The 17,806-nt window shown below is 41.0% G+C and overlaps 1 pseudogene; it reads left to right on the top strand.

The window, feature by feature from the left end:
- Nucleotides 1-1,832: 1,832 nt before the first annotated feature.
- LOC138775565 (mesoderm-specific transcript homolog protein-like) lies at nt 1,833-16,907 on the top strand (annotated as a pseudogene).
- The last annotated feature ends 899 nt before the right edge of the window (nt 16,908-17,806 follow it).

The raw sequence follows: 17,806 nt of genomic DNA, 5'->3' as shown, positions 1-17,806 counted from the left end.
GCCCTTAAAAATGCAGTCAGTGCTCTGTATACAAAGACAGGTATCCTTGGTAATAACGGTTTTTTTTGTGTTTTTATGCCTTAAACTTTTATTACTTTTTCCAAGAGTCTTGTATAGATAGACATGGTCACGTCCTATCCAAGGTTTTTCATTTCAGTATAGTAGAAACCTCTAATAGCTTTTGTGATCTGAATGTTCTTTAGGGTATAAACCCACACACCGGATATGCAGCAGATATGCAACAAATACGCAGCAGATTTGTTGGTACAGATTTGCGATTTTGCTGCGAGTTTGCTGCGTATCGCAGCAGTAATACGCTGCATATACGGTGTGTGTGGTTTATACCCTGGCCACTGGGTTCACACTATGTATATTTCAGCAGTATTTGGTCCTCATGTCAGGTCCTCATAGCCACCAAACGCAGCGTGGATTGAAAACACAGAAAGGATCTGTTCACACAATGTTGAATTGAGTGATGGCGCCATATAACAGTAAATAACGGCCATTATTTCAATACCACAGCCGTTGTTTTAAAATAACAGCAAATATTTGCCATTAAATGATGGCCACCACTCAATTACAACATTAATGTGAACAGCCTTTCTGTGTTTTCAATCCACTCCTGGTTTTGGTTTGCTATACAGCCTCACAAATACAGCCTCAAATATACATAGTGTGACCCAGCCAAGTGTATTTCTAAGTGTGTTCTTTTGTTCCCAATGTATATAGCTAGTTATGTTATATTTTGAGATGGTTGTGTAGAAGATTTCTGCTCTGTGGTCCTGAGCAAGCAGAAACATTAAGAAGATTAAATGTCTGTGGCAATAAAGCTGCTTACAACCATTTAAAGGTGCAATCTGTATTCCCATATTTCAGTAGAAAACAAATTCTTTGAGCTTCAGATCTTTTACTAGGACTGAAATAGTCAGCATTCAGCAAGGCTCTGCTGACATTGCAGTGTGGCCTATACACAGTTGAGAAGAAAACATGCAAGTATATGGCATAAAGCTGGCTATGCCTGATCACCGACTTTTATTTTAACATATAACATATACATTTAACATATCACTAACATGCAACATGTTTAATTGTATTGCAGTACTAGACACTTTATGCATAAAATGTAAGCAAAGGTAAGGTGCGCCTTTATTATTTAGTATACAAACCCTGTATTATTACAATACAAAAGGGATGTGAATACATCCACACATATACAAGAGAAATATTCATAAGTAGCTTCAATATATTTGTAATATGTGGAAATTGTGTTATACTTTTTTTCTAGTAAACCGCGTATGAACAATATGGTGTATCTCTTAATCCCTGCCCTTATGTCCTGCAATGGATTTATTGAAAGGTGCACATCTCTAAACAAATACGGAGAATATGATCCTGCCGTACCCAGCCTCAGAAATCTACGCCAGCTCTGAGCTTTGCCGAGCCCCCTGCCCATCCATCATTCCTATTTGGCACACACCCACATCTTTGGCCCAAAGCAGACGGTTTTCGCATACCTTCCATTGCTAAAATAAAGTAATAATCTTTAGCATCTATGGGGGTTCTTACCTTCTGGAGCTATAGATGTCCAATGGTTGTGAATGACACTATCTCCTCTTTACTGTAAATCCATTTATGTAGTTGCCATGTGTATACTGCATTGTTAGCTGGGAAGACTGTTCAATTTGATGCTGGACTGTATCATATACACATATGCACATACAGTAAGTATCCTTTCCTGTCTTTGAGGCAAGGATTGGAGCCATTTTTGTAGCTGCTAGTACATGTCTGTATTACTTCCAGTATAAGTAATGTATTTCTGTATGTGTTGCAGGATGAAGGAATGGTGGATTCAGGTGGGGGCTGATAACAGTTCCTCTGCTTGCTGTGTACCTGCACATTCCTCCACCTAACCTCTCACCCAGCCCTCTTTACATGGAGGTCCACTGGTGCATTTTTCACGTACCAAGAACAACGGATCTTTTATAGAGGTATTAGATCTATTATATTAATTCTAATTCTAATTAAATTCCTTATATTTACTATTTTCCCTACCTAATAATTTATTGTAAGGCACTGTGCATGAGATGTATGTTTAGAGCCAAAGATGGGATCAGATTCCAGTGTACAGGGATTAGGAAAACCAAGAAAGGAATTCTACCATGTCCTTGGCTTTGGGAAACAAATATGCCACTAGGTATAACAAACGAAGCAGATTCTAAAGGCACTGTCTGTTCCTCTGAGCGCCACCTGTTTTTTGAGATCTTCTTAGTTATGTAATTATGTAAATGTGCTAATTTGGTGCACTGGAGACTGACCCAGCGCCCCAAGTGCACTTGTATCCCTGCCCCTTAGTGACGCACCTTTTTCAGAATCAAGTCTGGCAGTGGCAGGGATATTGGTGCACTGGGGGCACTGGCTCAGTCCCAAGTGCACCAGATTAGCACATTTACATACTTACATAACAGAGAAGATGTCAGAGGAACAGATGGTGTCACTAGAATCTGCTTGGCAGCTTTAATCAGGTTGAATAGAAGTCTTGTTTTGTAATAGTTGTACATTCACATGTTAAAAGGTTTATCAGTCCGGGTCTGAGTGTTCAGACCTGTACCAATCGTGAGAACGAGCCAGAGAAGACACTCTGCACCATGTCCTCTCCTGGCTCTTTGTTAGAAAAAAGAGCCATGCTTGTAATGGAACTCTTTGGAGCCCAACTCTTTTGTCTTACACAGAGCCGGGAGAGGGCGTGCTGCAGCACGGTGCTCTCCCCACTCGTTCTCCCGATTGGTGCGGGTCTGAACACTCGTGATGTGGACTGATCAAAACTTTTGACATGTCTCTTTTGACATAACAAAGAAATGGAGAGTTCAGCAGCACCACAGATACCTTGGTGTATACAGATGGGATGCAAGCTGAGATGCAGGCAGTGTCCACTACCTGTAGTAGTAGTATGCAGAAACGGAGAGTTCAACAGCATCTGTGGATGTGGATGCTGTTGAACTCTCCATTTCTGCATGTCTGTGACATGTCAAAAGTTTCTTGAAACGACAGGTACACTTAGGTTCAATAATCAAGGCACCGATAATTGCACAATGGTGGCTCTTAAGAGGTGCCCTTTAAAAGCATTTTATAATAACTCATATTTTACCAGACTGTATAGCAACAGGGTATAGGACCATTTTGTGGACATTTGACCAACATTGTATATTGTTTTGCCCACAGATAGGCTAGGCCTTCATGGCTACTTTGGTCAGATGACATAAAGATTGCAGTGTTCGGCTATGTTCACACGTGGTAAGACACCGGCCATTCCGTGACCCGGACGGGTCATGGAGTGGCCGTTGTCTGAGAAGAAAATCCTGGTCGGTACTGCAGTATCGGCTGGATGATCTTCACCGCCACTAAACTCTGTGCTGCACACAATGGAGTGTGCAGCCGGACCCGCACGCTCCATTTTGAGAACTGACAGGGTTTCCTGTGGCCGCTATCCATGGAATAGCGGCCACAGAAAACTGACATGTCGGTTTTTTGCGGCGCCGCTAGGGATCCTGGCCGCAGTGTATACACTCTGGCTGGGATTCCATAGAAGGCAGCACTACACAAGCTACTTAGTAATCACAGCCGTTGTAACAACATCCGTGATTACTAGGTAGCTTACATAGTGTGAACATAGCCTTGCACTGCAATGTGCACTTTATCTTAGTGACATGCAACATATTGCTACTGCATTGCAACAGTTGCAAAAAATAAATTTTTAATTCCTTTTTTCGCCACATGTCACCACTGACATCAATGCAAGTCGTATGCAACTGTGACCTGCTTGCGACTTCTCTGTGATTTAGCTTTTTTCCAAATTGCAAATGTCTGTCGCTGACAAGTCACAGAAATATTTTGGTCACATGATTTAGTTGAAGCATTGCCATATATCACTAACCTTCCTTACCTACGTACTAGGAGAGAGTGTTTACACATAACAGACTATTAATAAAGATTTGTACGCATTACATTGTTACTCCAACCAATGCTCGCTCTATCTATCTATCTATCTATCTATCTATCTATCTATATTTTTTTCTTTTTAGAATCTTGGGGAGCTGTAGGAAGCTCAGATGTGGTGATTATTTTACATGGTTTTCCAACATCAAGCTATGACTGGTATAAGGTATTGTCTGTTAATTGAATATCTCTTAAAGCGACTCTGTACCCACAATCTGACCCCCCAAACCACTTGTACCTTCAGATAGCTGCTTTAATCCAAGATCTGTCCTGGGGTCCGTTTGGCAGGTGATGCAGTTATTGTCCTAAAAAAATACTTTTAAACTTGAAGCCCTGTGCCAAACGGGCGTATCTGTGCCCTAACTTTGCACAACCTCTCTGTCCCTCCTCCCCACCCTCCTCATCATTAGGAATGCTCCAGGCAGATTGCCTACTATTCCCCACCTGTGGCAGCCCGGCACATGGGCTGGATCGTTAAGGACCTGTGCAATGTTCAGCATGGAAAAAATGTTTGAGTGGCTTTTCTAATGATGAAGAGGGTGGGGAGGAGGGACGGAGGGGTGGCGCAAAGTTAGGGCACAGATACTCCCGTTTGGCACAGGCTTTAAGTTTAAGGGTGCTTTCACACACACCGTATCCGCAGCGGATTTTACAGTGCGGATTTAATGCTGTGTTCATTCATTTAGTCAAATCCGCTGCGGATCCGCAGCAGAAAATCTGCTGCAGAGTTGGTAGGTGTGAAGGCACCCTAAAAGTATTTTTTTAGGACAATAACTGCTTCACCTGCCGAACGGACCCAGGACAGATCTTGGATTAAAAGCAGCTATCCGAAGGTACAAGTGGTTTGGGGGGTCAGATTGTGGGCACAGAGTCGCTTTAAGTTCATAAGTGTCTTGTATGAAGTTAAGTAGTACACAATATAGACATTTTTGTGCATGGAGAAATCATAATTCATAATTTCCTTACTAAAATTGACTAGTTGTGTACAAATGTGAGCTATAAAACCACCTCTGAGAGTTTGCATTCTACCCCTGGATGTTTATCAGAACAGTTCATGCACCAGACTAAGGGCCCTATTCCACCGAACGATTATCGTTCAGATTATCGTTAAATCGTTCGAATTTAAACGATAATCGTTCAGTTGAAATGCAGTTAACGATTAACGACCGAACGAGAAATCGTTGATCGCTTTATAAGACCTGGACCTATTTTTATCGTTGCTCGTTCGCAAACGTTCGCAAATCATTCACATTGAATAAGACGTCGTTCGGTCGTTCCCAGTAGATACGAACGCAATAGCGAAGAAAAAACGATCGCAAATATGATCATAAGTAACGATTATCGTTCCATGGAAATGAGTGAACGTTTTTTAGGTCTTTTGCAATAGCGGTCGTCTGAGATTGTTAATCGTTAACAATTATGCGAACGATAATTGTCCGGTGGAATAGGGCCCTAAAGCTAGGCTCACATCTGCCTCACATCTTTAGGCAACAGAAAAACAGAAATAAACAGATGTAAGGGTAAAGCGTTTACATCCGTCATCATTGACTTTAATTAAAAAGAAAGTGGATGCGTACTCTCTGTTTATGGTTTGTTTTCTTGGGACAGATAGAAAATTTATGCAATCACAAACTTTTTTTTTGTCCGTTCAAAAAAACTGACTGGATGAAAACGGAGCACAAGCAATGCAAACTGATCTGAATAAAAACCTATTGAAGTAAACTGGGACTGATCAGTCTATTTACATTTCTCCGCAAATGCAACAGAAAAACATAATAGAGGAGCAGATTCAAATGCAGATGTGAACCCACAATAAGCAAGATTACAGGGCTGCTTTTTCCAGTTTGTTGCTGGCCCTTGTGTTTTCATAAATCTCTTTTATGTATTTCGCAGTGTTTGTATTATATTGTATTCTTTTTGTAGGTCTGGGAAGGGCTAACACAAAGATTCCAAAGAGTGATTGCTCTGGACTTTATAGGCTTTGGTTTTAGTGACAAGCCAGTAAGTACAGCAGTTTATCCGTTAGCTGTGTAGTACTCAGACAGTATCTGCCTGTTGAATGTGAAGTGTGGACAACTTTATTTTGGCTTACATAAAGGCCCTATTCCACGGAACGATTATTGGCCGTATTCGGCCGATATCGGCCATTACAGACGATAATCATCCCCTGGAATAGGAGGCAACTATCATCCGACATCGTTCATGTCGGCTGATCGTTGAAGTCATTTGTCTTTCAACATGTTGAAAGACAAATGACTTATATAGCAACAATCCACTGTCGTCGCTCCATGTAAAATGAGTGGCGGCAGCAGATCGCCGCTATATCCTATGGGCTGCCCGGATGATCAGCGATCACCTGAGCAGCCCCCCCGCAGCTGGTATGGTGATATTGGTCAGGTCTGGTGTGGCGATGTTAAATGTGATACCTAGAGCTATTACCTACCAATCTACCAATCCTGTGGTGAAATTTGTTTATGTTTTAAGCAGTAAAAAAACATGAAAAATGTCATTCAGACAATGTTTCTACATGTAGAGAAATGCATGTGGCCGAAACCATGCTCCATGATGCTAATTGGTGAGTGAAGCTGGGGCGTCTTTAGGTTTAGTGCCTAGGGCAGCAGCAGCTATTAATACGGCCCTGAACAGACGGACGCCTTTTCTCCACTATGATCCTACATTTATTATGATTTTTTTTTCCTGATGATGCTCTGTGCCACAGTTTCAAAAATAAAATAAATTTTGCAGAGATTCCACCGCTATTCCGTCTTTGAGCAGGCCAGTATTGTAGAAGCTATGATCAGTCACCTTGGCTTGATAGATCAAAAAGTGAACTTACTTTCCCACGATTATGGAGATACTGTTGCCCAGGAATTGCTCTATAGGTCAGTACTGTTTCCTCCATATTTGCATGTAAATGTCTTATGTCTTCTGCAGGTGGATCCGATTCTTTTTTGTTTGTTTGTTTAGGTGACAAATATTCAACCTTTAGCTAAAGTTTTGATGCTCTGAATGCCCTCAAATTACTACTTAGTAACCAAGTGCTGGTGCTATGCTGTCACAGCAGTGGCCTAGTAAAGGAGAGTCCGGGACTAACTCTGGAACAGTGTATCTAATGGTAGGCTGCATCTTGTGCTGGCTGAGACAGTCTGGCAGCACTTGGTTACAGGTTTTGGGACATGTATTGCTCCAAAACAATAGCAATATATTTTTAAATGGAAAACATTACTTGTTAGTCCTTGTCATATTTTTCTGTTCAGTGTTTTAGATCCTTTTCTAGAATTTTGTTAGATTAGATTTAATATTGGGTTACAAAGTACATATTAGTGCCCACAGATCTTTCTTTCTTGTTTGTATCTAGATATTACAACTTGCTTACATTTTTTTCCTTAGGTATGAACATAAAAGGCAAGGGCATATTAACATCGGAAGCTTGTGTCTCTCCAATGGAGGTAACATAGTGTTTGCAGAGATTAGATTTGATACTCCTAGGCCAGTCCTGCTAGACGACTGAGCAACATTGTTAGGTGGACATTGGTGGCTCTTATGTCAATAATGTACATATCTCCGCTATATATATTTATATATGCCTTAGCGTGTCCTGGGTCAGTTTGTAACTAAAATACTGGCACTTAGTGGTTGGATGACTGCATGACTTGCAAAGGCTTTTAGATATGTAGGCAAATATAAAAGGATTTGACACCTGACTGTTTAGGCTGTAGAGGGCACTGTGGCCAGCGTTCACCAGTTGTGGGGTGGGGATTGAGGGAGATGGTTGCTGCACAGTGTAGCAGAGAGCTGCTCCTGCTTCACTCACAGTCAGAACCTACATTGAAGCACTGTACAGGAAAGTACAGCATGAAGGTTAGTACATCTGGGCCAAAATGTACAATTATGTACAAAAACACTGGGCAAACTACTACCAAATCCCTGACTTGGTGCACTTGGGTGCATTGGTGGACAGTAAACTTAACTTCAGTGATTAGTGCCAGACAGTGCTTGCCAAGGCTAATAAATTCATGGGATGCATCAAAAAAGATATATAGATGCTCATAGTTTTCCCTCTATAAAAATCACAGTTTTGGGCACCGGTATATAAGAAGGACACAGCTGAACTGGAGCGGGTGCAAAGGAGGGTGACCAAGGTCATTAAGGGAATGAGTGGGTACAGTACCAGGACAGGTTATCAAGCTTGGGGCTATTTAGTTTAGTGTCACCCCCAGTTGTAGTCTGTAAGCTCCAGCGACATGTAAATGTAACCTCTGTACTGTGTGTATAAAAAAAAGTGCTGCAGAATCTGTTGGCGCTCTACAAATAAATATTATTATTAGAAAAAAGATGTCTCAGGCGTCGAGCAGATCACAATGTACAAAATATGAAGAAACAGTATAGTGATTTTTCTAGTGATCTTTTTATAACTTGTAACCTGACAAGTGTTTCCTCTACGTCTAGAGGAAAGAAGGTTAACCATTATTACAGACAGGGATTCTCTACTGTAAGAGCAGCAAGACTATGGAGCTTTTTGCAACATGACATTGTGATCGGCTCTATCTGCTGCTAAGTGGAGCTGATTGTGTTAATTATACTTATAAAATCACCTTATTTCTTAGATAAGTGTCAAGTGTCACAGCTTGGCATGTCTCGCTACTTGTCCTCACCTCTCAGCACCTTCTTGACTGACATTCAGGGTTCTGTACACCACTCAAGGAGGGTCTGGGATGAGGAGGAATGAGGGGATGTGACAGGCCATGACACTTAAGCAGTTTAACTCCACAGTAATGATACTTATCTAAGTAATAAAAATAAAAGAAAAAGTAAAGTTTGGCAGCCACCATCAGCTCCAGAAAAGTACAGTTTGCTATTATGCCCTAACAGCTAACCAGCAGTATCTGCCGCTCTTAGCAGGAAATAGAGCTGATGGATTCCCTGTCTACTATCTTCTAGTAACTAATATATAGGGTCTCTTTCTTACATATGTATGCAGGTATTTCATAACATGGCAAGAGGACAGGAAGGTAACTGTTATATTTAATTTATTTGCAGGAATCTTCCCAGAGACTCACTATCCCAGATTAATTCAGAAGGTTGGTTAATTATACTTTGATTATGCCTCATACTATGTTTTACTTCAGTAGTCAGACTTAGATCTTAAAATAATTTTGGAAGGGCATCAAAAGATCACAATACTTCTACAGTAACGTTGAGCTTACACAGACTTGCATTATAGCAAATCACTTCTTTGCCTACCAACAGCTGCTGAAAGATGGTGGAATTTTTTCACCGGTACTTACTAGGCTGATGAATTTTTACTTCTTTAGCAAAGGGTGAGTAATATTATTATTACCATTTATAGATTTATATAATACAAACATGTATTTAGGGGCTGAGAGTGGAATGAATGCTGCAGTTACTCCACATCTCCCTTTCTAGTTGCTTTCCTCATGCTTCTTATACTACTTGTACTACTGCATTCTCTTCTTATGGTGGTTTTACACGGAGCGATAATTCGCCCAATGGCACGATTAACGATTTTGAATGAACAATTTTTTTTTATAACGATCGGTGTTTAGACGGAACGATACATCGTACGGAATATTCTTTTTGCGATCGCTTAAGCCTATCTCACACATATGGGAAATCGTTGAAAGACTGTTTACACTGAACGATCTGCGAATTTTTTGCGAACGATCAACGACGATTTGAGAACTTGTTGAAAGATCAAAATGAATGATTTTTTGATCGTTCGCTGCATTTACACGTACGATTATCGTTCCAATTCGACGTTATCATGCAAATTCGAACAATACATCTTTCCGTGTAAAACCACCATTACTCTTAAGGGCCTATTACACTGGTCGTTAAGAGAAACAAACGAGCGCTCTCAGCGGGAGGGGGCGGCGGGGAGCTGCGGGGGGCTGCCCGGGTGATCGCTGATCGTCCGGGCAGCCCATAGGATACAGCAGCGTCTGCTGCCGATGCTCCTATTCAACGGAGCGACGTCAGCAGATCGCTGCTATATCAGTCGCTTGTTTTTCAACATGTTGAAAAACAAGCGACTGCAACGATCAGCCGACATGAACGATGTCGGCTGATCGTTGCACTCTATTCCACGGGACGATTACTGTCCGTAGCGGCCGATATCGGCCGAATACGGTCTATAATCGTTCCGTGGAATAGGGCCTTTACACTCTGCATAGTACATTTTTTATCAGGTAATACAATCCTGGGTTAAAAATGGCAAACATGTAACTGTTTCTATAGAAACAATTATATTTACATTTTTTAAAGGAATTATAATAATCAGAACATATATCTGTCTGAACACAATTTATTGATTTTGTATTGGCAGAATCAGTGAAGTGTTTGGTCCTTTTACACAGCCATCAGAAACAGAATACTGGGATATGTGGACTGCTCTCAGGACTAATGATGGCAATCTAGTAGTAGACAGGTAAAGTATAATCTAGCTTGCACTGGGTTGGCATAGGACAACACATCTCTTTTATCACCACCTTACCAAAGCCGGTCACACAAGGCGCAATATGCACAAAATTAATCTGTATTGCTTACTCCTCTGGAATGACTTCTGGAAAAGTATAATCAAATCAAAGGTTGAGTTGCCCAATGGCCAGTTTCACTCTTTAGGGTGTTGACATCTCAGAGTTGAAAGTGTTTGGGACCTGGTCTGTATATTAAGTTGGTGGGGTGTATCAATTTTGCAGTTAGGGTATCCGCCAAGATCTCTCTCTGGAGAAATTTTTTTAGAAGTAAGGAAGCATGATTTAAACTTACTTATTCACAAAATAACGGTTTGTAAGTCATTAGTTTTCATAGAATCCATAGTATTAAAAGGAATGTGGTAGATGGAAACTTCATGCAAAGTAGTGTTTGTCCTTGTTTACAGTGTTTCTAACACACACACACACACACACACACACACATATATATATATATATATATATATATATATATATATATATATATATATAGCAGTGAAATGATAGAATCAGGGATTTGATCAAATCCTGGGAAATGATGAAATGGCCAAGCTGTTCAATCATTTCCCTGAAGAAAGTCAGGGATTTGACCAACAGAATAATGGAATGGAATTCTATCATTTCCCCCCAGCGACATAAAAGTTCCTTACTGCCTGTCGGGAGGTCTGGTGCGTGCCTTCTGCCTTCCAGTGCCACTCACAATCGTGTGTGTAAGCCGCCGCTCTGCTCTATGTCCACCTGTCTGCCTCCGCCTCCACCTCTCTGCTTCCCGTCCAGGACCTTCTGCACCAGACCTCCCGACAAGCAGTAAGGTACTTGTATGTTGCAGGGGGGGAAATGCTGCAACTCTGCTCCCTGTCCGCCCATCTGCCTCTGCCTCTCTGCTCCCTATCCAGGACCTTCTGCACAGGGCGTTCTGACAGGCAGTAAGGAACTTATATGTTGCAAGTGGGAAATGCCGCTGTTCTGCTCCCTTTCCACCCATCTGCCTCTGCCTCTCTGCTCCCTGTCCAGGACCTTTTGCCTTCTGCAGTGGACCTCCCGATAGGCAGTAAGAAATTTGTATGTTGCTGGGGGGAAATGATAGAATTCCATTCCATCATTTCCTTGAAAGGGGTAAAGGATTTGATCAAATTCCTGACTTTTTTCAGGGAAATGGTGGAACGGCTTGGCCATTTTTATTTCCCGGGACTTTATCAAATTTAATTTCCCAGGATTTGATCTATCTTTTCACTGCAACATATAAACCATCTAGTGCAATACTGTACCAATAGTATCATACAGCATTCAGTCCGAATACACTGTTGGTAGTTACACTAGCCACAGTTGAAAACATCTGGTCCCTTAGTGAATTCAGCAGAACCTCATGCAGTGTCCCTATTCCAAGGTTCTCATATCATGCAAAAAAGGTAAAGCAGATGGGTTACTGTGATTCTGATGTTCCCCGTCTCTAGCTATTGACAAAGGGACCAGATGTTCTCCTCTGTGGCAAGTGTTACTACCACCAGTGTATTTGGACTGAATGCTGTATGATACTATTGGTGCAGTATTGCACTAAATAATGTATATATATTTGAGAAACACTGTAAATAAAGACACTACTTTGCACAAAGTTTACCTCATCTACCACATTCCTTTTGATACTATGATTTAAACACACCCATCTAGTTTTAACATAACCTAGTCATAGTTTTCTTTATCCTTTACTAAACGGTTGCACAGTATAGTATTTTATAACCTTAATTTGGTTCTTAGTATTTTACAGTATATAAACCAGCGCAGAAAGTACAGAGAACGCTGGGTGGGTGCTTTGGCCAATACATCGGTTCCTTGTGAGTACAAACCCTAAAAGCCATTATGCTATTAAAAGTTTCAATGATACATCTTCAGAAATCTGGAGAGACAGAAATGGCTGCACATCGCACCTACGGTTTGGGGGGGGGGGGGGGGGGGGGTCCTTCGGTTTTTGGACCTGTAACATTGGAGTTGCAGGGCCATTCCGTGGCCTCCCTTGCCTGCTTGCGCACGCTTTGCAGGGTTGGCGTTTGCTGACTGGCACAGTGTTATTTGGTTAGGGACTCATGTGTATCAGAGACCTGCACATGGTACATGAGGCAATATAGTTTGATCAAATTATATACCAACTTCTGATGTTGGTTTTTTAATGTAGCTGAACAAGTTTTCGTATCAACCATGGGTACCATGTGCAGCCATTTCTGTCTCTCCAGGCTTATGCATCTTCAGAAATCTGATAACCTGTTTCCAGTACAAAACTGCAATGTATTGTGGGATATGACAGGACCTGAAGCAGAAGATTGAGAATAGATAACCAATAAGGAAATTCCTCTAATTATAAAGCAGGTATAGTAGATTTGTGCTAGAACAGATCTGCCATCTGATTATGCTGCCGATATGTAAGGACAATATACTAGAGGCATAGCATTCTTGTTATCTCAATGACACAAAAATATTACTCTGCTTGGCTAATAGGAGTGTGCTAGTAATATATAGGACTCATATAAGTAATTTAATGAGCTGAGCACTCTAATCCCCCCTCCCTCCTTACCAATGAATGATGGCTGTCTGATGTCTATGCAAAAAACAGCTGTCTGTCTCTCACTTTGAAGGCAGTAACAAGGATAGTAGGCAGCACAGCTCGGAGCTGAAAATATAGATCGGTGCCAGCCAGAGGATCCCAACCACTGATCAGTGCAAATATTCAAACGAATTCCAACAGTACTTCCAATTTTTCAAAGTAACGTGCAATTTACTCCATAACAGTGCAGAACAGCAAAGTAAAGCGACGTTTCGACTGTCTCACGCGGTCTTTTTCAAGCTCAGTGACTAAGTGCAAATACAACATTTTTATACACAAGTGTTCAATTTACAAATACACCTTATTGGTGTTTCACAATGTCCATCACTTCAAAACAGTCCTCTCATTGGTGTGGTTGAGTGTCCATCAAAGACGATCTCCCTATTCCCTTGGGAGAAATTAGTGTCCATCTGTGTAAGGATCTCACAAACTCTCTGTGCTTTAAACCTTGAGTGTCCCCAGTGTAAATAATAAAAAAACAAGGCAAAATGCTTGAAAGCAACAGTGTGCATAATAATGAATTAGCAGACTATCGGTCTAAACACATTCCATCCTCTGGAAAACTTCGGAGTAGGAGCCAAAGGGAATAAATAGAGGAATTTTATATTCATGGTGTTCCCAATTCATCACTAGATGAATACATATGACTCATACCAGTACTGTATTTTTTGATCACTCCTATTATCTAAGCAGAAAAATATTTTACGTCTTTTCAGCAAAATAAAAAAAGGTACTATAGCCTGCACATTAATTTGTGCCATATTTTGAGATTTAACCAGCTGCAATAAATGACCAAAAGCAAAAAAAGACAAAAAAAAAAAAAAAAAAAAAAAAAAAACCTGCAAATTTTTTATTTATGTTTTTTGTCAATTCTTTTCACGGCTTAAAAAAGGTCCCCAAAATACTGTGTGTGAACATAACCCTATTGCTATATTTACATAGATATCTGATTAGCTGTAGTATTTTAGTTTGTTTGTTATTTACCCATTAAAGGGGTTGACGGCTGAAGCTTTCTGCTTAATGGCTTACGTACTGTGATTCCATGTCAAGAATGTACTCTAAGCCTTCCGTGACATGGTGTTGGTGGGTGTATATCCCGATCAGCATGTGTGGTTAAAACCACGCTTGCAAGCGACTTCCAATAGTTATTGGACATTACTCGTAAGCGTGGTTTTACCCACACATGCTGATCGGTATATACACCTGCCCCTTCACATCTCGGAAGGCTTACATCTGTGATGTGGAATCACAGTAAGTAAGCTGGGGGAGCAGAAGGCTTCAGCCTCCTTATGCTCCCCAGACAACCCCCTAATATGTTCCTTACTACTTGTTGGATTTGGAGTAAGGGTCACATGATCCTCCATGTCGGCCATCTTATGGACAGAGTATAAACGGAAAAAAGAGGAGAAAGAGAGAGGGTGCGCTTATGGTGCAGTATTGTATATAAAAAAGGGATGTAGGAATAAGGGTTGAAAAACAACTAACCTTATGGTGTTGTGCAAGCTGTAGGCACAACACTAGATAGACTTTAATAGTGGAGAGTCCGCAGCTAGGCTGTCAAGTTGCGGTCAGTGGCTCCCGTCACAATGCCATCGGCCGCATAAACATGTAGAGAAGACTCGGTAAAACTGGATTAGCCACGGCGCTGGACTCAAGAAATGTAATTATCCGAAGCCAGAAAGGATTATTATTGTGAGTAGCTGGTTTAATTGAGCAATGTGTTTCGGTGGCGTGCTGCCGCCTTTATCAAGCTCCTTGGAGGAGTCCCAGCGCCGTGGCGGAATCCAGTTTTACCGAGTCTTCTCTACATCTTATGGACAGACTCACCACAGAGCAGGACAAGCACAGCCTGGATGAGGGGAGTCTGATTTTAGCTCTAAGGTACACAGGGAGCTGCTGTCAGTAACTGCAGTGAGTACTGTTACTAATATTGTAGCACTGAAACTATTTTACTATAAAGTGGCCACCCCTTTGCATCTTTCAGACAGCCGTAATATGGGCATATTTCAGGGTACATATTATGGCATCTACACCCGACCTTCATGCAGCATTTGAGCTCCAGGCAAAAAAACGTAACATAAATCTTATATAATTCTGTAGTTGCCCAAATATTTTATACCTAAAATGGGTTTCTCTAGAGATTCTTAGGGGGCATTCACATGTCCGCAAATTTGCGGACGTTACGCATGGGGAAGGAAATGAATGTATGTGTTCCCCGCCTGGCATGAAGTGTCAATATCATGCCGGCAGAGGGGAAACTCTTTGAATCACCGCAGCTCTGTCACTACAAATTTGTGACTGCTCCCTTACTGTCCTCTACTAGATGGCAGCTGAAGATATAGCCGGCCATGACAGTAGAGAAGTGTTATCATAAGTAGCTCTACAGATTTTAACTTCATCTTACAATGTTTATATATTGATATTTCCTAAATGTGACATCAGAGAAAAAAAGACAAAACTATTAACATTACATAGTATGTTCTCTACCCATAGTACATTTAATTTATGGACCACTGGATCCAGTCAATCCCCATCCTGAATTCTTGGAGATCAATACAGCAAGTCTAACATACATTTTAGTTATAAATCACATGATATACAGCTTCTATTTATACCTGTAAACACAAGTCAAAACTGTATGATAAATGTGTTTGGGAGAGAAAGAATGTATGGTTGTTTGTAATAGGAGAGGGATAGTAGAGAGCAGAGAGAGAGAGATCTGTTTCTGAATGAAATAGTTGTGATTGTTGAGGGGTCTGGATGCTAAGACTGATTGTAGAATGAAGGCTATGCATGTAAAGATCAGACACCATTGAAAAATAGGAGCGATACATAAAGCCATAAACTTTGGCCAACTGTTTCTGTCCCCTTTTTTCTAGTGATTTCGTGCGGGGTTCCGCAGCTGGACCTGTACAACCACAACTTATGACATATCAATATGGCACCACTTTACAGAGTTTATCCAAAAAGGAATAGTATTGATGGCCTATCCATGGGATAGTTCCAATGTTAAGGTTTGCCGTTCACCCGTTCTTCCTGAAAATCACTGTTGTTGCGCACTGCTGTGAGAACAGAACAGAAGCAGTGGCTTTGGCACTGGTGACAGGGCAGCCTTGGCTTCTATTCACTTCAATAGGAGTTTAGGCTGCAGTACATCAGGGTTCCACAGCAACACAGGGAACAGAGCTAACTGCTTCTGGCTTTGTTATCCCTTTAGTGCAGGCACTGAAATGAACAGGTATTGATAGCCTATTCTGTGGATGGACTGTCAATTCTTTTCTTCTAGAAAACTTCTTTAATATTACAGCCTACGCACTTTGTAGATTTGTAACCTATCTTAGCACGACAAATGCCCTATCTGCATCATCCTGCCACTTATTAAAGTGTACTTGTCAGCAGGGACGCTGCCAGATCAGTGGCGCTTTCCTCTATTCATCCTGAAGTTTGGATCTTTATGGATACGAACCCGCAATGAGACCAATAATGCTCGTGGCCTTCATTCTGATCTAATGGCTGCTATGGCAGCAACACATATAGACATGAGGCTGGTATTTGTGGAAAGTTCGGGTTATAAAGATTATAAAGCCAAAAGCTTTTCTTTTTCATACAGGAAACTTATTCCCCAGTCAACGTTTACTGTGCTGGATGATCACATCAGTCACTTACCCTCAACTGGAGGATCCCACTGGTTTCCTGAATGCCTATCTAAACTTCATCAATTCATTTTAAGCCACGAAGAACAATAGAACATGCCTGCCAGTTCACTGTATGTGAATAATGCAATAATAAGTATACCATATGTCATTTTCATGCAATGGGCTCCTGGACTGCTCTGGAGCACACACCAGCAGTGACCACAGAAATACCTCAGGGATGGTTTGTCTTTAACACTATGTTCATGTTTAATATTTTTTTAAAATCGATCCAGTGTTTTATTGTATTATTTCTGGTGACAGTACTAGGGAAATTGCATGTTCCTATCCAATCTGTCTTCTAAAGTCATTGTCGTGTTAGATGATTACAGAAAGTATAAACTAACAGTCATGCCAGCACAATAAGGCTTAGAGACTCTTGGCGTTTTGGGGGATTTAATTTTAAGTACTTTAAGCCATACAAATAAATGCACTAAAGGGCTGCAGTGTTTTGAACATCTTAATAAAGGCAACATCTTCCATTTTGTATATTAATAAAATTATTTTAATAACTAGTGAAGACATTGGCTTTATTTTTATGTTTCATTGTCTACTTGGTACTGCATCTGTCACCTGTCACACTTTTATAGGTTGGCATGTCCCGATGCTGTATAGAAGGCTGTTGGTAGCAGTAATTACCCTTTTATTCTGGCTTTTTAGGGGGTCCATGAGGGAATTCTTCATAGTCCCTTGGCACTTTTGGCTTCCTCATGTGATGTCACAGTCTTTACATAATTTGACAAACAGGGTAAACCTGCCAGCCCATGTGAATATTCTGCATGCGTGTCCTGATTGTGGATTAGGTGACATCACATGAGGAGGCTTAGCAACTCAGGGGCACAACAGAATGGGGACTGCATCTTTGACACTTATAGACCCCCTAAAAAGTTTTTGGAAAAATAAAGCCGTGGTTTCAGGAGCTTAGAACTGGTGGACAGATGCAATTTAAAATACACACAAATACATTTCTTCACCTAATTTGCACTCATCAGTTACAGCCTGTATTTATATTACAGGATTACAACTCTTGA

The sequence above is a fragment of the Dendropsophus ebraccatus genome, unplaced genomic scaffold, assembly GCF_027789765.1.
Source record: "Dendropsophus ebraccatus isolate aDenEbr1 unplaced genomic scaffold, aDenEbr1.pat pat_scaffold_1766_ctg1, whole genome shotgun sequence".
Classification (NCBI taxonomy): domain Eukaryota; kingdom Metazoa; phylum Chordata; class Amphibia; order Anura; family Hylidae; genus Dendropsophus; species Dendropsophus ebraccatus.
The sequence above is the reverse complement of the archived record's forward strand: the minus strand, read 5'-3'. Positions and strand labels throughout refer to the sequence as shown.